Genomic DNA, 20,334 nt, shown 5'->3' with positions numbered 1-20,334 from the left:
CAATCATTATAACCTAGCTCTTAAATTTTTAGAAGACTGTTTTGTATATATAAGTAGTCTTTCCTATTTTATCAGATAGTTGTATTCAAAACAAATCTTGTATTCATAAACTTAAAATTAATCTAAAATCAGATATAAGTATACAAATGCTCAATCCCTCCTTTCTTTCCACCCCTAGAATACTTAAACATTTTGAGATTGAAAGGATGCTAAAGGCCAAATTTCAGCCAATTTGTGAATCATAGTAAAACACAGGTGCAAGTGAAACAAACGGCTGTCACACAAGGGAACATTTTCATTTTTGGTCAAACAATTTGCATGCCTGGTTTTCATTTCAAAGCCTTAGAAAATCCAAGGATCATCAATTATACATTTGTCTTTTCTGTATTTCTGTACTACCTGTGTTTATCTAAGTGTAAGAGAGTAGCTTTGTATTATATATAAAACACTTCATTTCACATATAAATATATATATACACATAAATATCTATATATCTGTGTTTACACATACACTGTGAATAGCTTCAGAATGGGAAGAACCAACTCAAAAGCTTCAAATGTAAGAAACAGAAATACACATATTTTATCTTTTACCAGAGCAGTAGAGCTCTTATCAACACAACATCACAACAAAGCGGCAGGAGCCCGGGGGTATCTAAAAGAAGGAAAAAGGAAGTCTGGTGAAAAAAAATCGCCCAGTTTAGAAAGGTGAGCTGCCCAGGTGCAGCATTGTAGAAAAGGAAAGTAAACAGCCTTCCAAGGGCTTTTGCCAGACCAATTTAAGGCAAGTCATATTCAGCATTAGTATTTTTAGTTTGTATTGTATATGCTATTATTACCGATGTCAATTAGTTTGTAATTTCACCCATCATGTCCAATTTAAATTTTTTTTAACATGTATTTATTTTTGAGAGACAGAGCATGAGTGGGGGAGGGGCAGAGAGAGAGGGAGACACAGAATCCAAAGCAGGCTCCAGGCTCTGAGATGTTAGCACAGAGCCCAATGCAGGGCTCAAGCCCATGAACCATGAGATCATGAAGTGAGCTGAAGTCAGATGCTTAACCGACTGAGCCGCTCAGGCGCCCTGCATCATGTCCAACTTAAAAACCTTGATTAGAGCAGTTTAATTCCAGGATGCCTCAAGTCCTAATTCCAAATATTCCATCAAGTGCTCTTTGAAGCATTCAAGCCCACCTGTCATGGTAAAAAATATTATGTCTTTATTATCCACTCATAATGGAATAGGGTATTATTGGGTCAAATTACTACATTTTAAGAAGGCATTAGTCATGCACACGAACAAGAATAGCACTTGTTAATACCAACAACCACCAGCACAACAAGCTGCAATAGCTTTTTTTATTCCTGTACTTTAGATTATAAAATATAATAATCATCAATGTTGATATGGGTGTTGCATGCCAAAGTGCTAGGACTTTGATTCCTTCAGATGTTTAATGCTTTTTGAAGAACTCCTAGCTTTAGAGTATTAACAGTTACCCTGTGTTCTTGTATATTTGTCCTGTTTTTTAAAAAATTGTATCTTGGGTGTCAGGGGGTTAGTATTTGGAAAGGCATTTTTTAAGGTGATAGTAATTAAAAGATTTTTCTTGCTGGCTTGTCTCTGCCGGTAAGAAAAGAAAAATGTACTCAAATAGTACATGCATATATTGACTTTTTATTTCACATTTTAATGTAAAATTCATGTTTTATTTCTTTTAAATCTATATTTAGTTTTATGCAAGGATATAGTCAAGGATTGTTCATTTTTAAAGGAAGGAAAAATTCATTTTGATGTATTTGGAACTAACCTGAAAGGAGTAAATATGTCTACAAAACAAATGCAGGGTATTTTACAGACTTAAAACCATTCCTCAAATTAAATGAATAATGAAAGAGAAATTTATTATGAGAATTTAAAATACAAAAAGACAAGCTTTCCTTTCTTAAATATTTAAAGTTAACTTAAATATTGAGGGTGCTAAAATTAATAGCAAAGATAACAATTCTGAACAAAGGAACTTTCTTTTTCTTTTTAATTTACACAAGCAAACTCTGAAATAAAAAAATTAGTAAGATTCTGAAGTAATTTCTTAAAGCACCCTTTTTCTTCCTGCGAAGAATGTCATATTCAAAATAATTTAGCACCATAAAAGTTACATAATCATTCTGACATTCTTAAAAGGCAACACAATCATTTTTCATCAAAATGGATGAAGCATAGTGAGATGCCTTAAAACTCACATATTATCCCATTCAGTGATCCAGTGTTCATTATTAAAAGTAAAAGCATGTGGTCAATTAGAATTCCTTTCATCACAATAAATCAGGTGTTGTTTGAGAATGCTAAACAGTAAACTCAATTAAGACAATTGATAATAATAGTCAAACTATAACCAGGAAAACCCATCTAGAGGTCTTTCTAAAATTCATGATTTAATATAAGAAGTTGTTGGAAGAGGGCAGCCATGATTGTGTTTCAATGAGTTCCTTTAATGAGTTCCTTAGGACATAATCATGGCCCTATAGTTAGCCATCCATTAATACCTACTGACTCACTGTTTTCTCAGCCTATTAGTGATTTTATTAATCAGCACAATTATATTCCAGCACAAGAATATTGTATTTCAGAGGTTTGAGAACTTCAGTGTGCAACAGAATCATCCAGGGGGCTTTTGATAGAGATATCCGGAACCCATCCTCACAGACTTTCTGATCAGTGGATCTGGGGAGAGGCTGCAGGATCTGGATTTTTACTAAGATTGCTAGGTGATGCGGATGCTGATGGTTCTAGGAGTACTTTAAGAACTACTCTTCTGGTTTAGTAACTTTCTAGTTTCTTTTCCTAAGAACAAGAGATACAGTGTGACCGAAAATTTACTAATACTCAAGTGAACTGGGAAAACCTAAGCAATTATAGATTAGGTAAAACGGTCAGCACTCTAGCTAAAAGACAGTTTTCTGTACTAGTGGCTGAGACAAACACTATAGCAGTTTCTGAATTAGAATCTAAGAGCAGACAAATTTTGTTCTTTCTGCTACAAGGTACCCTTCCTCTCCCAAGTCACATTATAGGCCTGATTTGACTTATCTGAGGCTAGCATTTAATTCTCAATGGGGGTATTTTTGCTTCAGTCATCTCTCTATATCAGCATCATCCAATAGAAATAGAAACAGTGTCACAAGAGACATTTTAAATTTCTCATAGCCACAGGGGAAAAAAAAAAACTAGAGAAACATGAATAAATTTTAACAATATATGTAATTTAACCCCATATATCAAAAATAACAGCATTATTTTTGTAACAATATACAAAAACTTGTTAATGGGATATTTAAAATTTTTATATAAAATCTTTGAAATGTGGTATCCATTTTATACTTCTAGCACATCTCAATTCAGATGCTAAGTTTTCAGCAGTGATTTAACTGAAAATGTAGTTTAAAAAAACAATAATTTTGTTTAACAGAAAAATATTTAGACTGATTCAGTGTTTTTTTTAATTTAAATTAAATTTAATTTAAAAACACAATTAAAAAAGAATAAGCTTCTCAGTCTTACTAGTCTGATAGTCATTTCAAATTCCTGAAAGCTGCATATGGGTAAGTGACTACCATGAAAACCAGCACAATTGTATATGTTTAACAACAGCATGGATCCATTTCTTTGGGCAGGAGACCTGGGAAGGCCTATGGACAGGAGATTATATTAGGGAATTCTTGAGCCTCCAAAATAGCCCTTAAATCCTACTGAATGTGGCAGAGGGAGAATTGCACGCCTTGAAGAGTACTGAACTCAGTGATATGATGCACCAAGTCGGAAGAGGAGGACTTCATCATCAATGAAAATGCCTTTTGGTCAAATAATAAAGCTTCACTGAAGGCAGAACATTCACGGATCCATAACAATTACTATTCTATTGCATTTATTATTCTTAATTTCCCAAAGATTTCTATTTTGAGAACTAAACAGTATTCTAATTCTAATATGAATAATTTTGACAGTTCAATCCATTTTGAAATAGTCAACTTATTTACAAATAAAATTATTTATTCTAACCTTTTTTACAGACTTCTTCTGAAGGAATAACTGAATTACTTAAAATGTACTTCAATTTGTGATCAATTCCCACAAACGAGAAATTTATTGTGATTAAATTACTTTTAGAAATGTACAAAAGGGAATAGTAGGAATTTAGAAATAATTCTAGGGGCGCCCGGGTGACTCAGTCAGTTAAGCGTCTGACTTCAGCTCCTGGTCCATGGGTTCAAGCCCCACGGCAGGCTCTGTGCTGACAGCTCAGAGCCTGGAGCCTGGTTCAGATTCTGTGTTACCTCTCTCTCTGTTCCTCCCCCACTCATGCTCTGTCTGTCTCAAAAATAAACATTAATTTTTTAAAAAATAATAATTCTAGAAGAGCTTCTGTTGACAAACTAATATGTTTCAAGAAACTTAAGGCATTTTTATTGACTTACCTCTGTGAGATATTTTAATATTTAATATTTTAACACTGGATTCAACTCTTCGTTAAGATGGTTATCAACCTTGTTTTACAGATGAGGAAAGTAACACAAAATGTGTACTTTCCTCAAGGTCACATAGCTAGTAAATGACCTCTTCTGACTGGAGAAATGACCTCTTCTGGAGAAGACTGTGCTCTTTCTACTGTAAAATTCTGCCACCGTGAAATAATATAGAATTATTCTATTTGCAAAGACCATTATTTATAGGCCAATAATCTGAGAACAAACATTGATATATGTTTCATTCTAATCAGAGAACCATCGCTAGAACCTTAGTGACTGAAGAGAACAATTTTACCTTGGTATATAATTCACAGAGCAATATTTAGAGCAACAAAGGAACAGAGGAATTTACTAGAACTCGGACTTAGGCTGAAGCTCCACTTCAAATCAGAAAGATGCTTTCTTCCCTTGTGTTTCCTGGTCTTCATTACTTAGTTACAGAAACTATGGGCAATGACACATTTGGTGACATGCCAAGATGTCTCCAATCATCTCCAAAAAAATCAAAGAATTTTCCTCCCAAAATATTTTAAAATCAAAATAACTTCATTTAGCTTTTACTCCCTCACCCTCGATTATACCATTTCTGTGAATATGACAATGTGAATACCTAAATTCCCAGCCATGAAATTTTCTAATCTCACTGCCTCAAAGGATTATATAGATTTATAAAATCATTCTAAACTAATTCTAAGTTTAGGTAACTCAGATTTAGGAATAATAGCTTGTGCAACCATTCATTGTTTTCAATTCAGGGGTTTTGGGATGAAGATAACAAAATGTTATTTAAAACTCACAGTTTTTTGAGTTCTTACTATATGCTCTGTTCTTTAATACTAGAAAATAGTAGATGCCTTTGAATTGTGACTGACACAAATTATTACTGTAGTTTATAGATTTCCTTATCTCAGTAATTCATGATTGTGAGTAGGCAATTACTAATAGCTATCATTACTGTTAATAAAAAACAATGATCTGGGGCACCTGGGTGGCTCAGTTGGTTGGGTGTCGACTTCAGCTCAGGTCATAATCTCATGGTTCATGGGTTCAAGCCCCACATTGGGCTCTGTGCGGACAGCTGACAGCCTGGGGCATGCTTCGGATTCTGTGTGTGTGTGTGTGCACACGTGTGCGTGTGTGTGTCTTTGCCCTCCCTGCTCACACTCTGTCTCTCTCAAAACTAAAGAAGAATTTGAAAAAAAAAATTAATGATCTGGCCTTCTAGTCCTCAAATTCTACTAGTCAGTGTTACAATTTACATTGTGCTTTATGGCATTCTGTTTAAGTCACCAAGGGAAGAAATATTAGCAGTCTGAGACAATATAAGTTTTCCTAATAAAGCAATGATACTTTGTATTCCATTAGGCATTCACACAACTGGAAACACTAGATATCTGAATGGAATTTGAGGTTTCAGTAAAACTACAGTTGTGGGAATAAAAAATATTATTTTTTAGTGAAGCCAAAGACATAAAAATGATAAGTACTAACTAGGTTAACTCTTAAACTAAAAATATTACCTAAACTAGCTCCTATAATAATCTTTTAACATTTTTAAACACAAGATTATATATATTAATCAAATTATAGGAAGTCAAATTTCTGAAGATAAGGCTTATGGTTTAATTTATAAACCCGAAGTTTAACATCCCTTTGCAAGTTGAAAATAAAGAAGACATAAAATGGAAAACTGATTTATAAATAATTTATATAATATGGACTTTGAAGCCATTTACTAATTATATTTTTTTGCATTCATTCATACATTATTTCCCCTCTCTTTCTCCTTCCTTCCATCCTTCCTTCCTACCTTCCTTTCTATAAACTTTACTTTTTTAAAAAAAAATAATTTTTTAAAGTTATTTTGAGAGAGAGAGACAGACAGACAGAAAGCATGAGTGGGGGAGGGGCAGAGAGGGAGAGAGAGAATAGCAAGCAGCCTCCATGAAGCCTGACGCAGGACTCGAATGCACGAACCACGAGATCATGACCTGAGCCAAAACCAAGAGTCCAGCGCCCAACGGACTTAACCAACCAAGTACCCTAGACTTTATTTTTTAAAGCAATTTTAGGTTCATAGCAAAATGGACAGCAGATATAAAGATTTCCCCTATATCCCCTGCCCCCACACATGCATAGTCTCCCTCCCAGTTATCAACATTTCCCACCAAAGTGGTACATTTGATCATAAAACAAAACTGATGCACCTTTATAACCTAGAGTCCATAGTTTATATTAGGTTTCACTCTTAGTGTTGTACACTTTATGGGTTTGGACAAATGTATAAAGTCATGTATCCATTATTATTGTATCACACAGTATTTTCACTGTGCTAAAAATCTCCAGTGCCCTGCTCATTCATCCTTCTTCCCCCCCCCCCCCACCTCAACCACCAGCAACCATTGATCATTTTATTGCCTGTATGTATAGTTTTGCCTTTTCCAGAATGTCATATAGTCGAATCATACAAGTATGCAGCCTTCTCAGATTGGTTTCTTTCACTTAGTCACATGCACTTACGATTGTTTCTTCTCATGGCTGGATAGCTCATTTCTTTTTAACACTGAATAATATTCCACTGTTTTGATGAACACAATTTATTTGTCCATTTACCTACTGAAAGACATCTGGTTTGCTTCCAATTTTTGGTAATTATGAATAAAGCTGCAGGTCACATTTAGGCTGAGATTCAATTTCAGATAGTTTTTGTGAAGGGTGTAAGATCTGTGTCTAGATTATTTTTTATTTTTATTTTTTAGATGTGGATGTCCAGTTGGTCCAATACCATTTGTTGAAAAGACTATCTTTTCTCTTTTGAATTGTATTTGCTCCATTGTCAAAAACAATGTGTGTGTGTGTGTGTGTGTGTGTGTGTATGACTATTTCTGAGTTTTCTGTTCTTTTCCATTGATCTAAGTGTCCATTCATTGCCCATACTACAGTGCCTTGATCATTGTAGCTTTATAGCAAGTCATGAAGATGGATAGTGTCAGTCCTCCAACTCTGTTCTTCAATATTGTTAGTTATTATGTTTTTTTATTTACTCTCCATATAAACTTTATTTTTTTATTTTTTTAAGTTTATTTTCAGAGAAAGAGAGAGAGAGAGAAAGGAGAGAGAGAGAGAGAGAGAGAGAGAGAGAGAGAGAGAGATTGAGAATAAAGCGGTGGACATAAGTTTTCAGCTTCTTTGGGCAAATGCCAAGGAGTACTATTGCTGGATCATATGTAAGAGTGTATTTAATTTTGTAAGAAACTGCCAAACTGGCTTCCAAAGTGGTTGAACCATTTTGCCTTCCTATCAGCATATGAATGAAAGTCCTTGTTCCACGTCCTCACCATCACTTAGTGTTGTCACTAAGTGTTGTCAGTGTTCCAGAATTTGGCCATTCTAATAGGTCTATAGTGATATCTAACTGTTGTTTTAATTTGAATTTCCCTCATTTGCCATCTGTATGTCTTCTTTGTCAAGGTATCTGTTAATTATTTTGGCCTATTTTTTAACTGAGTTGTTTACGTCCTTACTGTTGAGTTTTAAGAGCTCTCTGCATGTGTTGGAAATCCATTCCTTAACAGATATGTTTTTTGCTAATATTTTTTCCCAGTCTGTGACCTGTATTTTCATTCTCTTGAATGTTTCTTTTGCAGAGCAGAAATTTTTAATTTTAATGAAGTATAGCTTATCAATATATTTTTACTGGATTGTGATTTTGGTGTTGTGTATGAAAAGTCAATGCCAACCCTAAAATCATCTAAATTTCTCCTATAATATCTTCAAGGAGTTTTACAGTTCCTCCTTTACTCTCCATATAAATTTTATTTTTTTAATTGTTTTAAGTTTATTTATTTTGAAAGAGAGAAAGAGAGAGAGGGAGGGAAGTAGGGAGGGAGGGAGAGAGAGAGAGTGCATGGGGAGGGACAGAGAGAATGCATGGGGGAGGGACAGAGAGAGAGAGAATCCCAAGCAGGCTGCACACTTTCAGCACAGAGCCTGATGCAGGGCTCAAACTCACAAACTGTGAGATCATGACTTGAGCCAAAATCAAGAGTCAGATGCTTAACTGGCTGAGCCACCCAGGCATCCCGTCTCCACATAAACTTTAGATCAGTTTGTTATATCCACAAATAACTCACTTGGACTTTGAGATTACATTAAATATACAGATCAAGTTTGGCAGAACTGACATCTTGACAATATCGATTGAGTCTTTCTATCCATGAACATGGAATATTTCTCCATTTTTTAAGTTCTTCTTTGACACCCACTCTCTTTTTCCCAGCATATAATTAGTGAAGGCCTAATATGTGTGAAACATTGTGTTAGACTTTGGATGTGTGGTGATAGTTTTTACCCCATAAAGCCTTTAGTATGGAAGGAATTCAGAAAGAGTTGATTGATTCAGAAAGAATTCAGTTAATCTCTGAGAAGTAGGGCTGGGTTTTAAAGAGACATAAGAAAAACTCTTACTTTTTTCTCTACATTATATAGCCAGTTTGGACCTTTCTCAAACTAAATTTTTATTATTTTTAAAAAATTAGTTGTTTTGTTTTGTTTTTTTTTTTTTTTAATTTAGAAACTTCCAATTCCCAGGTGAAGAGCAGGCCAAGAAGAATTAAAATAACAGAAGGCAAATTTTAAAAATTTTGAAAATGAGGCCCAATATCTTATAATCTATTTCTTTAGTTTACTTCAATCTTGCAATGTGCCATACACACACATGCATGCACACATATGTAAATGTATTCATGTGCATATTATGTGTGAATGTATACACATGCATACGTACACACACGTCTGCGCATACATACAAAATAAAGAATCTGAACTGCATTTTTTGTAAAGTAATTTGGGAATTAGTTTTCCATCTGTAAGGACAAGCAGCTGTAAAATAGAAGATAACAGGTAGAAATGTTCCAGGTGGTGAAGTAAAGGAGACTGGTGGTTGAATATTTCCTGAGATAAGCCATCATGCTAGTCCTAACTTGGGTAGTCCAGTGTTTGCTCTGCAAGTCTCAGTACTTGGAGGATGAGGGCTGTCTTGTACATATCAGTGGAATCGCCTCATAGATTTTTCTAATCCATTAACAGTGGAATTTTCCAGACAAATCTGAGTGAAGATTTAGACAGGATCATTTTTGAGATCCATCAACTGACAATTAGTTTAACTTAAAGATGATTATTATCATTCACTACATAACAATATAAAACTAAATCATTATTAAGTCTAATGTTATAAAAGAGAGAAAGTTCAAAGAAACAAAACAAAACAAAACATCTGGCAACTGCACTCTTTCTTGAGGCAATCTGAATAAAAAGTTAAAAAAAAAATATCAGCTTAACTCAGATCCTTTGACATTCTTTAGCTTCTTGTTTCTTGTGATATGAATTTATTAAGAACTAGATCTTTCCGAAGATTCTTTTCCTTTAACTTACAACACTGAGAGATACTAAAATGACATTTTTGAAATTTTTGTTCTGCCTCTTTCTAGAATAAAGTCAAAACTTTATTGAAATGCAACTTAACCTCATTGAAGGTAAAGCATTACTCAGTACTTATGGTAATTATTAAGAAGATAGTTCAAGCTGATTTTTTACTAAGAAACAAATATCACACTTGTATATCAGAAGCATGTTTTGCTGGAAATATTTTGGGGAACATAATAAGATTAGTGGATCTTGTAAGAAGTAAAGCTTTATAAAAGTTTTTTTTTTCTTTTTTTAAGGATACATAAGATGATCCAGGTCTAAGTCTTCCGCTTGATGTAAACATTTTTAGACATCCTTAGGGTAGTAAATATATAAGTAAAAGATTATTTTCAAATTTTCCATATTAACTGAGAGGGGCAGAGGCAGTATGGAGCTAGGATAACAATTTATTTGATTCCATAAAAATTTGTATAATCTTCTGACCAACAGAGATGCACAGATTTCAAAATTCTTTTGTAAGTGATGCATTCTCACCTCTTCTTAATATAATATACATCTGTAATTTAATAACATCTATAATACATCTATACTATGATGTATAGATGGATACACTGAACCCAACAGAGGTTATGCTTTTAACAGCCTGCTGATACAAAATAAGTTTATTATGCTGGGAACACATCTCTGAAATGGGAGAAGTGTGGGTAAGAAAATCAAGACATGAAGTGGGTGCCAACAGAAAGTCTGTCAGAAATTTGTCATCATATCAGAGGTCACGTGTTTACCACACATAATAAAAACCAAATGAATGGGGAAAGAGAAATGTTGTACACTGAATTTTGTTTGAGATAGAGGTAAACTAACATTGACAGGAAAGTCCTATCAAGACTCATGGTTGCTCGGCTCACCATCTTTACCCTTTATATCTGCTATCAGTCTCTGTTACCTAATGCCATCTAACTGATGCTAGATAATTTATGCCAGTAAGTTCCACTCTTGGGAGATTGGTGAGTAAAAAACTACTTTTTAAATTTAAAACACTTAACAGACATGATTTTATGTGTGTCACTTTTCTTTTAATCTGCATATATCATAGCACAGAAAGTTGAAAATGAATTTAAATTTAGTTCTAAAATCTGATGCAATATGTGCCTCTAAAACTTAGTGTCCTAGTTTATCTTAAAATACAAAACCTTCCTTTCACAAATTAAAAAAATAGCATCTCATAATTTGTCAAATAACTAGTTATGCTAAAGGCCAAGCCAACACCCGCCCTTCCAAAATGAAGAATTAGCTCAAAATATTTCTTTTTTCATTTCAGAAGCTTTTTAAATTTTTAAATAAGACATTTAAAAGCAATTTAATTTGGTATAATGAATCTTCAGAGTTGGTGGAACAAATCTTACAATGAGACTCTTCTAAAAGAAAATATAATATAGAAGCTGGTTTTATCTCTTTGTTCTCTAGAACATCAGAGAGTCATGTATTGATTACTACAAGGGGTGATAAGAATTTGAAGGCATGCACAATCTCCCATTTATTGTTTGGCAGACTTTGTCTGAAGAAGTATAAAATTTAGAAAACTGTGTCTGGTAGGTAATCAGCATAATCAGAAAAGTGCAACAAGGAAGACCACAGACAAGATTGCACTTGAAAATATTATATACAAATAGAAAAAAAAAAAACAAGCAAGAAAACTGATAAAATGGTTATGTGCCAGGACAGTGTATTTAACCACAAATATTCAGTGGGTGAGTGGTATACGCCAAGAACTCTTGCAAGTATTCTCATTTCATCCTTTTCACAATTTTCTGAGGCAGGTTCTAGTGTTCCTCCTGCTTTACAATTAAGAAAGAGATATTAAGGATTTTGCCCAAGATCACATACCTTATAAGTAGTAGAGCTAAGATTTGTACCTAGCCCTCAGAAACCAAGTTCATGTCATCATATAGATCCAGCAGTTTGAAAAATAGGTTACTTGCAAACTTATTGTTTTATAAATTAAAAAAAATAACTTAGGAGCTTTGTTTTGACCACTTAAAATCAGTGTTATTGGGGACATAGTGTTATTTGTAATGAGTATACAGGCTAGATAAGGAGAAAATTTACTATTATAAAACCATTATAAAATCAGCAGAGGATTATGGGTCATCTTGTGTAAGACAGTTTAGAAATGCTGTCCTTTAGAGGAACTGGGGATTTTCAAGAGCTCAAGGTGGCAGAAATGTCTTCATAATTAGAAAATACTTGGGCTGGAAAAACATGAATGAAAACTCAGAAACCTGAGTGCTTGTGCTTGTAGGGCAGGGATAGACTGTTCTGGAGAGAGTAGAGGGGGCAGAGTGTGAAAAGGTGAAAGATTAGAGAAGCTAGACCATTTCAAACTGTGGGATCATGACAGGAAGTCAAGTGATCATGACAGGAAGTCAAGTTAAAATAATAACTTCATTATTTTAAAGGAAACACAACAGGAAAATGAAAGTAAATTGTACATAGTATGTGTACATATGGTTTCAGGAAACTTCTTTCAAATATGTGAGTGGATAGCACAGTGTGTGTGTGTGTGTGTGTGTGTGTGTCTGTGTGTGCGCGCACATGCCAGGTTACAATATAAAATATATTTCTTTTCTGGTCATGGTTTAAAAAGTTTGAAAAACATCAGGTTGCAGAATGGAGTTCATTTATAAGAGACCCTTGAAAGTTACCATATCAACAGAGACTTTATGGGAAGCAGAAAGAAATGGGAGGTCCTCAGATATTTTCTTTAAAGTGACACAAGTTGAGATCAGACTGGCAGTGAAATATAGGATAATTAGAGTGAGGTTAAAATGAGCATTAGGCCTTAGGAAATGGTATCTAACTACAGTAAAATAATAGTTCTACAGGTAAGAATGCAGAGGTCAAAGTACAGATGAAAAGTCAACAATAACAATAAATAATTAAGATCCAAAGACAGTAGAAGATGAGAATACGACAATCAGAGAGGAAGAAAACTACAATATCAAGAAAGATGAGAAAGGAGAGTTTCCTGGCATATATTCTGAAGAAGGGCAGGCTGACCTTGCAGTGAAAATATCCTTAATGACCTTTGAGAATGCAGTTTCACTAGAATGTCTGGGATTCAAAGATTTCTGGAACTCAAAGTTGGAGAGAGTGGTAAGGAAATGCAGAAAGAGGGTAGGCAGAAAAAAGAATCTAGAACTCTCATGTGGAAAAAAAGAGACCAAAAACAGAGAATAACTAATGGGAAAATAACAGCTACCTTCTCGACACTCCCTCTGAAACTTAGGCAATATCTTTGCATGTTCGAAGTCAGAGAGGACAAAGACTATGGAGAGAGGGATTGGAAATACTGAAGGTGAGGAGATAAGTCAGAAAATACGGCAAACTGTATAGTTAACATTAGATTGTTTTTTTCCCAGAATCCAAACAGGGCCAGGGATAACTGGTACACGCTAACCTTCAATTCAAAGAAAGCTAAGATGATCACACTTAAAAATTAAAGCCAAATTTGCACTCTTCTGCTCTGCCAGAAGTCTTCCTCACCAGCTGCATCCCTCTCTTTCTGTATACACAATAGTACCTCTGAACAGTAGGTAAGAAAATTTTATTAGAGGGGTTGTAAAATATCAGGCTGCCATCAGGAGTGATTAGTGAGGCTCATTAAAACTTGGGGTGAAAATCTGAAAACCTTTAGATCAGCACTTCATGTCCATCATTCACTCTCTCCCAATTGTTGCTGGGAAAAGCCATAAGGGCACTAGAAGACTTAATTATTTCCTATCCACAATGAATCACTGCTCACACAGCTTTACAAATTTAACAATTCATCCATATTTCTCTTAAGTCTGTCATTATAAAAATTTGATTTTCATATTGGTGTTCTCTTTTACATTTTATATACCAAATATGACAGAGTATTTAATAAACCATGTCCTAGCATTACTTAGAACTTTGGGAGAAATCTGAGTTGTAGTGAATGGTCTTATCAGTAATATTGTCTATCTCTTTCAAGACTGCTCTAATAACTTCTAAACTCCATTAACCAAGAAATCTCTAAGCAGACATGCTAATACGGTTCACAAAAATTCCTAGGCTTTTTTTTGACTGAATAGCTGATATGGAGACAAATTCATATGGGCGGCAAAAATCCAGCTACGGTAAAGAAAAAAATTGTGAATCATACCATCAATAAATTTTTGATAAAAAAAGTACAAAAACCTATTATTTCAGGTATGGGTGATATAGTCTTTTTACATTTCCTGTTAATAAGTAACTCCCCTCACCCACATAACTATTCTAATACATTTTCTATAGGAGTAGACAAATTTACCACACCAATCTTTACTAATGGAGGCCTGCATTCAAGAAAGAAAATCGCTAAACACTATGCAGCCACTAGTCGCCTGAATTTCAAGAAATTTTGAAAATTCTGGTATAAAACCAGAATTCTAATGACTATTAGGAAATAATGTTAAACTTAGGTAATAAATAGCAGTTTCCCCTCATTCTGACTTAAACCTTATGAGCCCTACTTATATATACACTGTTCATACTGATAAAAAAATCCATGTGTAATAAATAGTATAAAATAATGGTGCACAATGTGGTATTTGTATATGATATATATATACATATATATATGTGTGTGTCTATGTAACACACGTATATCCACACATATATATAACACATGTGTATATAACACATATATATAACATATATATATGTGTTATATATATATATATATATATATATACACACACAGATATACACACACTTATGTGTGTGTCTATATAACATATATGTGTGTGTGTGTGTGTGTGTGTGTGTGTGTGTGTGTGTGAATGACTTTCAATTTGGTAATTACACCCAGTATAGCCATCCCTGTTAATAAAATTCCAAAACATCTCAGCATACTTTGGTAAACAGCCACTAATCATGACTTTCTGTATTGTGCCCGCCCTACCTTGGCTGCACCAGATCCCATAGACTACTACATGATCCAGTTACTAGGGGATTATTCCTGGCACACGAGAGACCGCCAGGATCCTGCTCCAGCATATGCTTGGTTGGCTCCCTACTTTTATGGGAAGTAGTCTTTTCTAGCTAGTGGTCTGTTTGATCTAAGTCCATGTCTTACAGATTGATTAATATTTCTTCTCTCTTCTGATATAAGTAAAACAAAGCAAAACAAAACAACCAAAAACAAAAAAACCTAGCCAGAGCACTGTTATGATTCCCAACCTTAGAATCCTTTATCTTTTAAAGTACTATACATGCATTTCAGTGGCAGCTATACTGAGTTTTAATTAGTTTCTAATCAAAATGAGTAATAAGATTTGTATTGGAAGCTACTTCAGTAATGAACCCTTCTATGTTTAGATTTCTCAAACACCTTGTGCTATAATGTAATACTTAATGAGAAAGAAACTAGATTATTGAAATATTATATTATGAAAACTTCCTCCCCTAACTATCATTTAGGAATTAAAGGGAAAAATGATTTAGAAAAAAACAAGCTGCAGACACCTAAACCTTCAGATAAAATAGGTAACATGACTCTTGATACCATTACTTTTTCAGTGAGGCAGAAATACTTCAACAGAACATATACACAATTAAAAAGTTAAAGTAACTAAGACATAATCTATCAAATGAAGCTAGTAGCAAATGGAATAGTGTGTCTTCAAAACACTGACCAGTTACCCACCCAAGAGATGGAGTTTAAAAAAAAAATAAATGTTTCATTATTTTCCACAATTGGGCGAATTAAGAGTGCAATCAGCAGGGCAGATCCTGCAGGAAGAAAATATCATTAACTGTGGTTTCTTTAATTGTCCTACCACCAGTGTCCTCTTAGGCACAACTGGGAGCCAAAAGGGCACAGAATGATAATAGTTTGCACCACGGTGGTGCTTCGGATAAAGCGTAATCTCTAAAGATTGTACTCAATTTCTGAAACTGTAGTCAGAAAAACACACAGACTCCAAAAGTCTAGCTGTAACTAGAATGTACCGTCCTCAGTTAATTTTTTTTCTCCACAGTGAACATGAATTGTCTTCGTGGCACAGCTAAGCCTGAATGATGTTAACATTTCACAGAGACACAAATACAAACATTCTCTAAAACTATCTGCAACAGCTCATTACCCAAAACTACCTGCAAGGATTCATAAAGCAAAATAAGTCAGACTCACCAACTTAAATGGATTAATAGTGTTTCATTTCCAATGTCCCTGTCAATGCTCTGTGAGATGTGAGTTCCTTTCTTACTGACACTACTACAGTGTCATTTTATGGCAAATAGTGATGCCTTACCATTTTAATATACAGTACAAGTAGCACCATTCCTTCTCAAGGGCTTAAATCAATTTATAGATTCATACACTTCATGTATTGTATTGGAAAAAAGAAAAGTGTTATGAAAGGTTGTTTAAAAAGCACCAAAAGAGCAAATGAAATGCTCGGCAAGGAAATACAAAGCTACGTGATTGTTCAAACTCAGTAAGAAATGCCAATTTGAAATTCAGGCCAAGTGTTCCTCGTCTTCAAGGAAGCAAAAACTGACTCTATTGATACTTGTAAGAGTATGATTTGTTTGAGTGCATGAGCAAGAAGACAATGGGGAATCAGCCCTATTTTAGAAATTAGAAGATAAGGGCCCTGATCTTGATTTCAGGTGAGCTTGGACAAGTTGCTTGGCCTTGCCTCCTCTGCAAAATAAAGGTTTTCGGAAGAAGGAAGGGAAGCGGAGAGGAAGGGAGGGAAAAGGGGAGGAAAAGACGCAGGCAGGAAGGAAGCTGGTTAGTCAGTTTCCATTTGGGGAACTGCTACTCTGGGCCAGGAACCATTTGTCCACTTCCTAGAAAGTATAATGCGGGATCTGAGTTCCTCACCATCTTAAAATTTTGTGATTCTGCAGCAGTTCATCTTTAGATACTATTGTTTTAAATAGATTTTGAAACAGGGGGGAGATGCCATTATCATCATTATCTTATTTTCCATGAGGCTTAATGTAGTTACTTCACCAAAGAGATGAGGTGTGGAAGGCAAAATCAGCCCCTATTAGCTTCTACTTTTGAAAAAGTAAATCTGTTGTTTGGAACAAAGACCTGTTATCTATAGAGGGTAAGTTCTTTTATCTGTGTATCTGTCAATATATGGTCTCACACAATAAGGTATAATGAATTCGAGTATTGCCGCCTTTGTTACAGAGACAATTAGGGTGTCCTGTTATCCATTATTCATCACTCTTGCCTTAGCTCCAACTAGAACAGCAAACACATCTAAGGAATAAATATTCTTCACACTGAAGAATTCATCCTTCTAGGATCACCATGTCTAGTCTCAGATAACCCTCTTGAACTTGTGCTTGTCAGAGATTTCATTGGCATGTTTTCTTTGAGGGGATGAAGCAGGAGTCTTTTTCTCTCTCTCTCTCTCTCTCTCTCTCTCTCTCTCTCTTTTTTTACACATTCTCCTTTCTATTATTCCCTCATTGACTTGAAGCAGTTTTCCTACCCTCCTCACTTTCCACATCAGGCCCATGTATGGGTTTTCTTTGTACTTCACAGCTTGTTTTCCTACAAATTTTCCCCCATTCTCCATCTCTACTTCTGTTTTTTGCCTCTTCCAGCAAAAGAAACAAATACGAACTTTGTCTTTTATACTCTGAAAATTATATTTTTTACAGGAAGTAATCTCTCCAAACATTTCAAATTTAAAGACCAGAGATCCTAATCTAATGTTTACTACAATTAAAGGAGAGAATATACCTTATCCTCTTATTCTAAACATGCTGGTTCAGTTTAGAATGAAAGGAACAGAATTACCAGTGAATCCTCTGTTTAAAGCAGTGAAGTTTTAAGATTGCAAACCAATAAAAGTAATCAGGGGGCGCCTGGGTGGCTCAGTCAGTTAAGCGTCCGACTTCGGCTCAGGTCATGATCTCATGGTCCATGAGTTCGAGCCCCGCGTTGGGCTCTGTGCTGACAGCTCAGAGCCTGGAGCCTGTTTCACATTCTGTGTCTCCCTCTCTCTCTGACCCTCCCCCATTCATGCTCTGTCTTTCTCTGTCTCAAAAATAAATAAACATTAAAAAAATTAAAAAAAAAAAGTAATCAGAATGATAGTAATAAAAAATGAGAGGGGTGCCTGGGTAGCTCAGTTGGTTAAGTATCTGACTCTTGATTATGGCTCAGGTCATGATCTCAGGATCGGGAGATCAAGCCGTGTGTCGGGCTCTGCACTGGGAGCGGAGCCTGCTTGACTCTCTCTGCCCCTCCCCTGCTCTGTCTCTGTCTCTCCCCAAAAGAAAAAAAAAACAAACACAAAACACAAAAAACAAAGAGACACATGAGAGGCACCTGGATGGCTCAGTTGTTTGAACATCTGACTCTAGGTTTCTGCTCAGGTCTTGGTTCTAGAGTCCTGGGATCAAGCCCTGAGTTGTGCTCTGTGCTGAACATGGAACCTGCTTAAGATTCTCTCTCTGTCTCTCTCTCCCCCACTGCCTCCTCCCTCCCCCAAAGCTTGTGTGTGCTCTCTCTCTAAAAATCAATCAATAAATAAATGAGACACATGACATTTTTTCCAAAGATATAAATATGCAATCATAATCTTTAGTGATCTATCACATGACAAAATAATTAGGATATAGTTCAACTCTCATTATGATAAATGTGAGCAAACACTCCATCATTAGGAAAATCTTGTGAAGTAATGCAATCGTGTATGCACTAGGTTTTAGGTATGGTTTTGAACTGATCTTACTCTATTAAACATAAAGAGGAATAAAAGAAAGTAAGGAACACAACAATTGGGTCAGAATGCCCTGATTAATTATGCATACTGAAAAGCAAAGGGGCACCAAAGGATGGCCACTAAGGAAAACTGGCTTCCCTTTGTGTCAGTCTCAAATGAGTCAATAAAATATTAAATCTACATCTCAAACACGTCTGTCTCAGCTCTAGCAATCACAAATAAACTTTTCTTTCTTTAAAAATGTTAGTTTATTTTTTTGAGAGAGAGAGAGAAAGAGAGAGAGAAAAAATTGAGCGTGCGCACAAGCTGGGGAGGGGCAGAGAGAGAGGGAAACACAGAATCTGAAGCACGCTCCAGGCTCTGAGCTGTCAGGGCAGAGCCTAATGCACGAACTGTGAGATCATGACCTGAGCCAAAGATGGACACTTAACCAACTGAACCACCCAGGTGCTCCATAAAGACATACTTGTCGATTTAATCAACACTATACCTTGGGGGCAGCTATATTAATCTCAGTATAGCTATACATTTAAACATGCTTTCTTTCATTCTTCAAATAAAGCTGGGCCATTTTAGTTTTCAGTATTTTGGTGAAGAAGACATGTATGTGACCACATGAGTAGCATGTATGTATCTTTTGGATTACACGATTTCCTATCACTTATATTCTCTAGATCAAAACATTCTAGTTAGAAATCTGCCTTACTAAAGAAACCTTTTCTACCATTGCATTTTCCTCTTTACTGACATTTGTCTTCTTTTAGTAGAACTCTTTGGATCTACATTTAACAACAACAACAAAAACAAAAAAGGACTCTCATTAAAACTGCCATTCCTGCCTTACCCATAATAGAATCTTGAAAACTATAAGCAGAAATCAATAGAGAGTACCCTACCCTGAAGGACTCAGAGATTATTGAAGATCAGTTTGTTACTTAAAAATAAAAATAACGTCCTTAAACAAAAGCGAAATACCATTTACTAATGCAGGAAAGAAATAAATACAATTGTTTTAGATATAGTTTTAAGAGGATGACATAAGGATTTCAAATTATGAATTACCACTGTTACCAAGGGTGAAATTCGATAGAAAATAGGCCACCACATAGTAAAGCAATAGATTTAGTGCCTTTGAGGCATTACTAAAATCTGAGAGGCCACTGGGGAAAATAAACACAACTAGTAGCTAATCAAATGTGAAACTCTTATTTCCAAATACTGAAAATAAATCCTAGTTGGTATTTCAAGATACTTCTAATGTCTTTCATCTTTGAAAAAGAAGACAGGAAATGAGTTATCGGTTGTGATTTTTACTGCTATGATGAAAATCCAATATATAGACTACTACATATAATGTAAATTCTCCTATACATGAAAGTAAGTGCCCTGGATTTGAAGAATGTGTTTCCTTTGATGCATTTATTTAAGTCATACTAAAGTCTGTGTAATGGTTGTATGGTTATAGAAAAAAACTATGTGACTCTGAATGTATATAGTGACTTTATTATATTCACGGAAAATGTATATACAGTGAAATGGAAATTTAAATGCACAATCTGTTAAGTATGGACTAATATAAAGATTCATATAATCAACACACCAATCAAGATCTAAAAT

At 34.9% G+C, this 20,334-nt stretch overlaps 1 protein-coding gene and 1 long non-coding RNA gene across 7 annotated transcripts in view; one reads left to right on the top strand and one right to left on the bottom strand.

Annotated features, from left to right (window-relative positions):
* The window catches only part of LOC109272070 (uncharacterized), a 28,536-nt gene extending 12,235 nt beyond the window's left edge, over positions 1-16,301 (top strand). Inside the window, exons 2-3 of the long non-coding RNA XR_002082256.2 lie at positions 13,378-13,551; positions 16,000-16,301. This is a non-coding gene — a long non-coding RNA (uncharacterized LOC109272070). The remainder of the gene's footprint in view (positions 1-13,377; positions 13,552-15,999) is intronic.
* The window catches only part of KCNH7 (potassium voltage-gated channel subfamily H member 7), a 478,227-nt gene that overhangs the window by 435,356 nt on the left and 22,537 nt on the right, over positions 1-20,334 (bottom strand). The window lies entirely within an intron of this gene.

The sequence above is a fragment of the Panthera pardus genome, unplaced genomic scaffold (assembly GCF_024362965.1).
Source record: "Panthera pardus isolate Hobbes unplaced genomic scaffold, ASM2436296v1 HiC_scaffold_10, whole genome shotgun sequence".
NCBI classification, from domain to species: Eukaryota; Metazoa; Chordata; class Mammalia; order Carnivora; family Felidae; genus Panthera; species Panthera pardus.
The sequence above is the reverse complement of the archived record's forward strand: the minus strand, read 5'-3'. Positions and strand labels throughout refer to the sequence as shown.